This window comes from Triticum urartu, chromosome 6A, assembly GCF_056163025.1.
Source record: "Triticum urartu cultivar PI428250 chromosome 6A, HENAU_Tu73, whole genome shotgun sequence".
Lineage (NCBI taxonomy): Eukaryota > Viridiplantae > Streptophyta > Magnoliopsida > Poales > Poaceae > Triticum > Triticum urartu.
Genome location: NC_141878.1, coordinates 256,425,369 through 256,436,294, shown reverse-complemented (window position 1 = coordinate 256,436,294; position 10,926 = coordinate 256,425,369).

Below are 10,926 nucleotides of genomic sequence, written 5' to 3'. Positions count from 1 at the left end.
ATAGTACCCCGCTGCCACGGGAGGGTAGGACAAAAGATATCATGCAAGTTCTTTTCCATAAGCACGTATGACTATATTCGGAATACATGCCTATATTATATTGATGAATTGGAGGTAGTTCTGTGTCACCCTATTTTATAACTGTTGCATGATGAATGCCATCCGACATAATTATCCATCATTGATCAATTGCCTATGAGTTCGTTTCATATTGATCCTTGCTAAGTTACTTTTGCCACTATTACCGTTACTTCCATACTACTTTGCTAATAAATACTTTGCTGCAGGTATTAAGTATTTCAGGTGTGGTTGAATTGACAACTCAGTTGCTAATACTCGAGAATATTCTTTGGCTCCCCTTGTGTCGAATCAATAAATTTGGGTTGAATACTCTACCCTCGAAAACTGTTATGATCCCCTATACTTATGGGTTATCACACATGAGCTCGCACCAGCGCTGCGGAACTTGGTGCACTCCCATTACATGTCCTTCACGGGAGGGTGGAGGCCAAAGCCCCGGGCCTTGTCGTCGTTCTGGCACTTGTAGGTGACGAAGCCGCCACGCGCGCCACCTCCACCACGGCACCCAACCCCCCCCCCCCTGCGACGACCGAAATCGTCGTCACCCCCATGCTCTGCACCCACGGTCGACATCGCCGGAGGGGTACGGTGGCCGGAGGCGCCGGAAATGGCTGCTGGAGGGGAGAGGATTTCTCGCCGAAGGGAGAAGGTTCGCGAATGAGGTGAGTTGGGGCCTAAAAAGCACTGTTGCACGAATATATAACAAAAACGGGGGTGGTTACGGGCCTCCTTTAAAAAATTACCAACTGGGCCTTTTTCACGGATCTAATCGGGCCTTTTTTGGCCCGTCAAGTAAACCGTCCGCACTTCTCCATAGTTTTACAGAGAGATGCTCTTAGACCTGGGAGCTCCTAGTCGGCGCTGCAGGCACCGATTAGGAGAAGCGGCGCTCGCTACAGTGTGGGGTGGGCCGGCCCACGAAGGGGCATCGTACAAAAATGGAACTAAAAAGCGCGAAAACTATCGAACAATAGCGCAACCATGACTAGTTGAACTCACGACCTACACATCTTACAAGAGTTAAGCTAACCACTAGGAAAAATTCGCAAAAAAACACTAGGACGAGCGGGTGCAAGTGACTGAGAGCGGCGCTAAAGCTTTAAAACCTATTATAGCCGCTTCTACATGTTTTTATTTAAAAAGTTAAAACTTCACATATTTCGGAAATTGTTCAGGTACATGCTAAAAAACATTGCCCTGTTCAAGAAAAGTTCAATGATATTCAAAAAAGTTCACCAATTTTAAAAAATAGTTCACAAAAAATCAAAAAATGTTCATCAAAATCTTGAAAAAAAAAGTTCACCAATTTCAAAAAAGTTCACAAAACTGAAAAATGTTCATAAACTTCGAGAAAAGCTCAACGAATTTAAAAAAGTTCATTGAATTTCAAAATAGTGCACTGATTTTTAAAAAGTTCATCGAATCTGAAAAAATGTTTATTGAATTAAAAAAATTCATCAAATTAGAAAAAAAATCATCTATTTTTACAAAAAAGTTCACTAAAAATAAAAAACTTCATACAAAAATTTCATCGATTTTAAAAGGTTCATTGGATTTAAAAAATGTTCATCGATGTAACAAAAAAAGTTAATCAAAATTTTAAAAAATTATTTATTCAAAACGGTTAATAATTCCTTTTAAAGTTCATCGCATTTGAATTTTTTTATAGAATTTGAACAAAAGTTCATCAGTTTTAAAAAAAGTTCGTCGATTTTGGGAAATAGTTCATCGATTTGTTGAAAAGTTCATTGAATATGAAAAATAAAAAGAGACAGGGAGAAACGAAAAAACAAGAAAGAAAACCAAATAAGTGAAAGTAAAACAGAAAACAGAAGTAAGAAAGAAAATCGGGTAAAACAAAATCCCCAGAACCCGGCCCAGAAAGCCCGTGAAATAAAATCAAACTGGGACTCCCGCGCACTAGGGGAAAGATGAAAAACAGGAAAAAGAACAAACCTATCAGATGTCGAACGTTGGCCAAGATGGTTAGTACGGTTCGCCCTAAACGAAGGTGTTGCGAGTTCAAATCTGGCGGAGCACCTTTTTCGTGTTTTCAAAAAACAAATGGGTCAGCCCAGCTTACGCGACTGTAGGTGCCGGTTAGGAAAGTTGCCTTTAACCGGCGCCTCCAGCACCGAAATCGTCGCTGCCGCCATGCCCTCCACCTGCGGTCGATATCACCGAGAGGTACGGTGGCCGGAGGCCCCGGAAATGGATGCCGGAGGGGAGAGGATTTCTTGCTGGTGGGCGAAGGTTTGCGACGGAGGTGGGTTGGGGCCTAAAAAGCACCGTCGCATGAATATATAATAGAAACGGGGGTGGTTTATGGGCCTCCATTAAGAAATTACCAACTGAGCCCTTTTTCGCGGATCTAATCAGGCCTTTATTTGGCACGTCCAGTAAACCGTCCCGCACTTCACCAAAGTTTTACGGAGAGATGTGTAACACCCACAATGCGGCTATATCTTCCACGTGTCGGGGCATGACTTAGAGGCATAGCCGCTTGGTAGGCATGTAGCAAGAGGGGTAATCTTTACACATCCCATGTACTGAATAAGAAAGGGATAAAGAGTCGGCTTACAATCGCCACTTCACACAATACATAAATAATCCATACATCATCCAAGGTACAATCAAAGGTCCGACTACGGATCCAAAATAAAGAAAGACAACCCCAAATGCTAGATCCCCGATCGTCCCAACTAGGATCCTCTATAGATCATCCGGAAAAGAAACATAGTAACGGCATGAATCCTTGTCGAACTCCCACTTGAGTTCGGTAGCGTCCCCTGCACTGGCATCATCGGCACCTGCATCTGTTTGGAAGTATCTGTGAGTCATGGGGACTCAGCAATCTCACAGCCTCGCGATCAAGACTATTTAAGCTTAAAGGTAGGAAAAAGGTAGTGAGGTGGAGCTGCAGCAAACCACTAAGCATATATAGTGGCTAATTTACGCAAATGAGAGTGAGAAGAGAAGCAAAGCACGGTCGAGAAGATAATAGTGATCAAGAAGTGATCCTGAAGCTACTTACGTTCAAGCATAACATGAGACCGTGTTCTCTTCCCGGACTCCGCCGAAAAGAGACCAGTACGGCTACACACGCGGTTGATTCATTTTAATTAAGTTAAGTGTCAAGTTCTCTACAACCGGATATTAACAAATTCCCATCTGCCCATAACCGCGGGCATGGCTTTCAAAAGTTCAAAAACCCTGCACGGGTGTCCCAACTTAGCCCATCACAAGCTCTGACGGTCAATGAAGGATATTCCTTCTCCCGGGAAGACCCGATCAGTCTCGGAATCCCGGTTACAGGACATTTCGACAATGGTAAAACAAGACCAGCAGAGCCACCCGATGTGCCAACAAATCCCAATAGGAGTTGCACGTATCTCATTCTCAGGGCACACCGGATGGGAAAGACATTGGGTTGGCATAGACCCTGGTTGCCCAGGGGGCGCTGGACATCGCCCAGTTTGGACCAACACTCAAGGAGCACTGGCCCGGGGGTTTAAAATAAAGATGACCCTTGAGTCCTCAGAACCCAAGGGAAAAGGCTTAGGTGGAAAATGGTAAAACCAAGCTTGGGCCTTCCTGGAGAAGTTTTATTCAAGGCGAACTGTCAACGGGTTCCCATAACACCCAACCGCGTAAGGAACGCAAAATCAAGGAACATAACACCGGTATGACGGAAACTAGGGCGGCAAGAGTGGAACAAAACACCAGGCATAAGGCCGAGCCTTCCACCCTTTACCAAGTATATAGATGCATTAAAGTAATAAGATATAATAATATCCCAACAATATCCATGTTCCAACAAGGAACAAACTTCATCTTCACCTGCAACTAGCAATGCTATAAGAGGGGCTGAGAAAAGCGGTAATATAGTCAAACAATGGTTTGCTAGGAAAGATGGGTTAGAGGCTTGACATGGCAATATGGGAGGCATGATATAACAAGTGGTAGGTATCGCGGCATAGCAATAGAGCGAGCAACTAGCAAGCAAAGATAGAAGTGATTTCGAGGGTATGGTCATCTTGCCTGCAAAGTTCTCAGAGTTGACGAAATCTTGATCCTCGTTAGCGTACTCAACAGGTTCCTCGATCACGTACTCGTCTCCTGGCTCTACCCAAAGTAATAACACAAGCAAAGGGACAACAATCAATCACAGTGCAATGCACAAACAACATGATGCAAAACATGGCATGATATGCGAGATGTGATATGCAAAGCATATGCTTGCTCCGGAAGGGAAAGATTGGTCAAGGCATCAACTTGGCAAACTAAGTGTGCCGCTAGAAAGATGAGATGATTTCGGTGTAAATCAATATAAAGATCACCGGAAACGGATGCACGGTTTGCAAATGGCAAGCAAAACAATAATGGCACAATTTTGCGATTGACAGCATGATGCCACCTAGAATGCAACAAGAAATTAAGCTACTGCACTCCAACATAGAAACAAAGCACATGGCAGTGATGTACTGAAGATGCTTGACAAAACATGAACACTGAGCTACGGCTAAATCACACAAGAGCAGGTTCAAACAAGCATGGCAAAAGTGCAAAAGATATCAGCTTCACAGACTTGGTGAAAATTACTAACATGCCAGGAATAACATTAGGAAGCAATGTTTAGAGCAAGCAAACAACATGCTACAGGAACATATCATAGCAAACAAAGGCATGGCACGATCTACTAAATGCATAGAACAAAATTCCCATAGTGATCATGAGCCCAAAAGGCACAGAAGATAGGATGGCACCCATGTAAACATAGTAAGTTTTATTAACAAATTCAGACTTAGCAGAAAACAGAGCATGGCATTAACAGAATTATGAAGGCATCTTTGCGAGCTCAAATCACTCATCACAAAGCCTTGCATGACAAGATAAGCATACTAACGGCAATAAGACATGTTCATGATGCTAACCATGGCAAGAGAAAGTTCATAGCATGCATGGATCGATAGCAACAACCATGGAAAAATTGATTAACATGTAAACAATCTGCCAGGAAAATTTTATAGCAAAAGTAGAGCAAGAGTAAGACATGCTAGGTCACTCCATAAAATGCAAACAGGGGCATGGATGGATAGAGCATAACCACCTGTCCAAAACATCCTTACTGAAGCAACTCAAAACAAGCATGGATCTCACTGTAGCATCATGTTTACATGGCATTAAAATAACAGCAGGCACAAGACTTTGCAAAATATTTGGAGGGGTGCACATATTTATAGCGAGAGTGGGAAAGGGGCTAGGGTTAGACTGCGAGATTTTTGGAGGGGTGCACATATTTATAGCTAGGAGGAGGTAGGAGTGTCCAAATGGAGTGTAGTTTTCGCCCACACGATCGTGATTCGACGATGGAGGACATGTAAGTAGTTTGGATGGGTTGTTGGGCCGTTTTGGAGGGGTGTTGGGCTGCAACACACACGAGGCCTTTGCGGTTCCCCGGTTATCCATTGGAGCATCAAACGGACACCAACTGACACGAAATTTGGCAGGCGGTCTACCGGTGGTGTACCAAGGCCACTTGGCAAATCTCGGTCCATTCTGAGAACATTTAACACCCGCTCATGAAAAGAGGCAAGAGGGGTGCACCGGTGCACGTAGGAGTGTCGGATTGCAAAACGGACAACGGGGAAAAAGCTCGGATGCATGAGACGAACACGTATGCAAATGCGATGCACATGATGACATGATATGAAATGCATGACAAGAACAAAATGCAAAACGAGGACAAAACCCAACCACGAAGGGAAATCTCATAACTTAAAGCCAAAAATGGCAGAGTCAGAGTAACAATTATGGCAAGTTACATCCGGGGTGTTACAAGATGCTCTTAGACCTGGGAGCTCCTAGTCGGCGCTGCAGGCGCCGATTAGGAGAAGCGGCGCTCCCTACAGCGCGAGGTGGGCCGTCCCACGAAGGAGCACCGCACAAAAATGGAACTAAAAAGCGCGAAAACTATCCAACAATAGCGCAACCACGATGAGTTGAACTCACGACCTACACATCTTACAGGAGGTAAGCTAACCACTAGGATGAGCGGTTGCAAGTGACCACTGGTGCGCATCGGTGCTATACAAACGGTTTTTAACCCCTTTCCGCGACGGCATTTGCAACCGTTGCCAAGTGAGTGTGGGCGATAGGGGGGTCCTTCCCACACGACCCAGAATCCGTTGGGGATAGGGCCCCTACAGTACTCCTACTCGTTTCTGCTCACATTGCCATCGCAGTCGGTATTCTGTGGTGCTACGTTTACGATGCGCGGCCCATCACAAACGGTTCACTATTATAGAACGTGTATGATGCATGGCCCATCACAAATGGTTCACTGCTAAGAAGATTAACTAATCATCGTACGAGTGTCGGACAAGATTATGAAACATCGGACCGTCGTAACATCATCGTACACGACAACTATCGCACACGCTATTCTGTGGTGCAACGTTTACGATGCATACTCCATCAGAAACAGTTCATGGTTGTGTATCGTGTACGATAAGGCAGCTAACACAAACGTTTAGTTTGCCCGCACCATTTGTGATATTATCTGTGAAGGAAATATGCGCTAGAGGCAATAATAAAGTTATTATTTATTTCCTTATATCATGATAAATGTTTATTATTCATGCTAGAATTGTATTAACCGGAAACTTAGTACATGTGTGAATACATAGACAAACAGAGTGTCACTAGTATGCCTCTACTTGACTAGCTTGTTGAATCAAAGATGGTTAAGTTTCCTAGCCATAGACATGAGTTGTCATTTGATTAATGGGATCACATCATTAGAGAATGATGTGATTGATTTGACCCATTCTGTTAGCTTAGCACGATGATCGTTTAGTTTGTTGCTACTGCTTTCTTCATGACTTATACATGTTCCTTAGACTATGAGATTATGCAACTCCCGAATACCGGAGGAACCCTTTGTGTGCTACCAAACGTCACACGTAACTGGGTGATTATAAAGGTGCTCTACAGGTGTCTCCAATGGTACTTGTTGAGTTGGCATAGATCGAGATTAGGATTTGTCACTCCGATTGTCGGAGAGGTATCTTTGGGACCTCTCGGTAATGCACATCACTATAAGACTTGCAAGCAATGCAACTAATGAGTTAGTTGTAGGATAGTGCATTACGGAACGAGTAAAGAGACTTGCCGGTAATGAGATTGAACTAGGTATTGAGATACCGACGATCGAATCTCGGGCAAGTAACATACCGATGACAATGGGAACAACGTATGTTGTTATGCGGTTTGACCGATAAATATCTTCGTACTATATGTAGGAGCCAATATGAACATCCAGGTTCCGCTATTGGTTATTGGCCGGAGACGTGTCTCGGTCATGTCTACATAGTTCTCGAACCCGTAGGGTCCGCACGCTTAACGTTCGATGACGATCGGTATTATGAGTTTATGTGATTTGATGTACCGAAGGTAGTTCGGAGTCCTGGATGAGATCGGGGACAAGACGAGGAGTCTCGAAATGGTCGACACGTAAAAATCGATATATTGGACGACTATATTCGGACATCGGAAAGGTTCCGAGTGATTCGGGTATTTTTCAAAGTACCGGGGAGTTACGCGAATACGGGGAAGAAGTATTGGGCCTCATGTGCCAAGTGGTGGTAGAGAGGAGGCAGGGCGCGCAGCCCCCCTAGCCCAAACCAAATTGGACTAGGGGGCCGGCCCCCCTTTCCTCCTTTCCTCCCTCTCCTTCCTTCTCCCCTTCCCCCTTCCTTTCCTCCTCCTAGTAGGAGTTGGAAAGGGGAGTCCTACTCCTACTAGGAGGAGGACTCTCCTCCTGGCGTGCCCTAGGAGGGCCGGCCGGCCTCCCCCCTTGCTCCTTTATATATGGGGGCAGGGGGCACCCTAGAACACACGGGTTGATCATTGATCCCTTAGCCGTGTGCAGTGCCCCCCTCCACCATAATCCACCTTGATCATATCGTAGCGGTGCTTAGGCAAAGCCCTGCGTCGGTAGCAACATCATCACCGTCATCACGCTATCGTGCTGACGGAACTATCCCGTGAAACTCTGCTGGATCGGAGTTCATGGGACATCATCAAGTTGAACGTGTGCTGAACTTAGAGGTATCGTGCGTTCGGTACTTGGATCGGTCGGATCATGAAGACGTTTCGACTACATCAACCACGTTCTCATAACGCTTCCGGTTACGGTCTACGAGGGTACATGGACGATACTCTTCCCTCTCGTTGCTATGCATCACCATGATCTTGCATGTGCGTAGGAATTTTTTTGAAATTACTACGTTCTCCAACGGTGGCATCCGAGCCAGGTTTATACGTAGATGTTATATGCACGAGTAGAACACAAGTGAGTTGTGGGCGATGCAAGTCATACTGCTCACCACCATGTCATACTTTGGTTCGGTGGTATTGTTGGACGAAGCGGCCTGGACCGACATTACATGTACGCTTACGCGAGACTAGTTCTACCGACGTGTTTTGCACACAGGTGGCTGGCGGGTGTCAGTTTCTCCAACTTTAGTTGAATCGGGTGTGGCTACGCCCTGTCCTTGAGAAGGTTAAAACAGCACTAACTTGACAAACTATCGTTATGGTTTTGATGCGTAGGTAAGAACAGTTCTTGCTCAGCCCATAGCAGCCACGTAAAACTTGCAACAACAAAGTAGAGGACGTCTAACTTGTTTTTGCAAGGCATGTTGTGATGTGATATGGTCAAGACATGATGCTGTATTTTATTGTATGATATGATCACGTTTTGTAACCGAGTTATCGGCAACTGGCAGGAGCCATATGGTTGTCGCTTTATTGTATGCAATGCAATCGCCCTGTAATGGCTTCACTTTATCACTAAGCGGTAGCGATTGTCGTAGAAGCAATATTTGGCGAGACGACAACGATGCTACGATGGAGATCAAGGTGTCGCACCAGTGACGATGGCGATCATGACGGTGCTTCGGAGATGGAGATCACAAGCACAAGATGATGATGGCCATATCATATCACTTATATTGATTGCATGTGATGTTTATCTTTTATGCATCTTATTTTGCTTAGATCGATGGTAGCATTATAAGATAATCTCTCACTAAATTTCAAGGTATAAGTGTTCTCCCTGAGTATGCACCATTGCGAAAGTTCGTCGTGCCGAGACACCACGTGATGACCGGGTGTGATAAGCTCTGTGTTCACATACAACGGGTGCAAGCCAGTTTTGCACATGCGGAATACTCGTGTTAAACTTGACGATCCTAGCATATGTAGATATGGCCTCGGAACACTAGAGACCGAAAGGTCGAGCGTGAATCATATAGAAGATATGATCAATATAGTGATGTTCACCATTGAAAAGTACTCCATCTCACGTGATGATCGGACATGGTTTAGTTGATTTGGATCACGTGATCATTTAGATGACTAGAGGGATGTCTATCTAAGTGGGAGTTATTAAGTAATATGATTAACTGAACTTTAATTTATCATGAACTTAGTCCTGATAGTATTTGCATAACTATGTTGTAGATCAATAGCTCGTGATGTAGCTCCCCGTTTATTTTGATATGTTCCTGGAGAAATCTAAGTTGAAAGATGTTAGTATCAATGATGTGGATTGGATCCGTGATCTTAAGGATTATCCTCATTGCTGCACAGAAGAATTATGTCCTTGATGCACCGCTAGGTGACAGACCGATTGCAGGAGAAGATGCAGACGTTATGAACGTTTGGCGAGCTCGATATGATGATAGTTTAGTGCACCATGCTTTACAGCTTAGAATCGGGGCTTCAAAGACGTTTTCAATACCACGGAGCATATCAGATGTTCCAAGAGTTGAAATTAGTATTTCAGACTCATGCCCATGTCGAAAGTTATGAGACCTTTGACAAGCACTTTGCCTACAAGATGGAGGAGAATAGCTTAGCTAGTGAGCATGTGCTCAGAATATCTCAGTACTACAATCACTTGAATCAAGTGGGAGTTAATCTTCCAAATAAGATAGTGATTGACATAATTCTCTAGTCACTATCACCAAGTTACTGGAACTTTGTGATTAACTATAATATGCAAGGGATAACGGAATGATTCCCAATCTCTTTGTGATGCTAAAATCGACGAAGGTAGAAATCAAGAAAAGCATCAAGTGTTGATGGTTGACAAGACCACTAGTTTCAAGAAAAGGGCAAAGGGAAGAAGGGGAACTTCAAGAAGAACGTCAAGCAAGTTGCTGCTCAAGTGAAGAAGCCCAAGTCTATACCTAAACCTGAGACAAAGTGCTTCTACTACAAAGGGACTGGTCACTTGAAGTAGAACTGCCCCAAGTATTTGGCGGATAAGAAGGATGGCAAAGTGAACAAAGGTATATTTGATATACATGTTATTGATGTGTACTTTACTAGTGTTTATAGCAACCCCTCAGTATTTGATAATAGTTCAGTTGCTAAGATTAGTAACTCGAAACGGGAGTTGCAGAATGAACAGAGACTAGTTAAGGGTGAAGTGACGATGTGCGTTGGAAGTGGTTCCAGAATTGATATGATCATCATCGCACACTCCCTATACTTTCGGGATTAGTGTTGAACCTAAAATAAATGTTATTTGGTGTTTGCGTTAAGCATGAATATGATTGGATCATGTTTATTGCAATACGGTTATTCATTTAAGTCAAAGAATAATTGTTGTTCTATTTACATGAATAAAACCTTCTATGGTCATACATTCAATATAAATGGTTTATTGAATCTCGATCATAGTGATACACATATTCATAATATTGAAGCCAAAAGATGCAAAGTTAATAATGATAGTTCAACTTATTTGTGGCACTGCCGTTTAAGTCATAT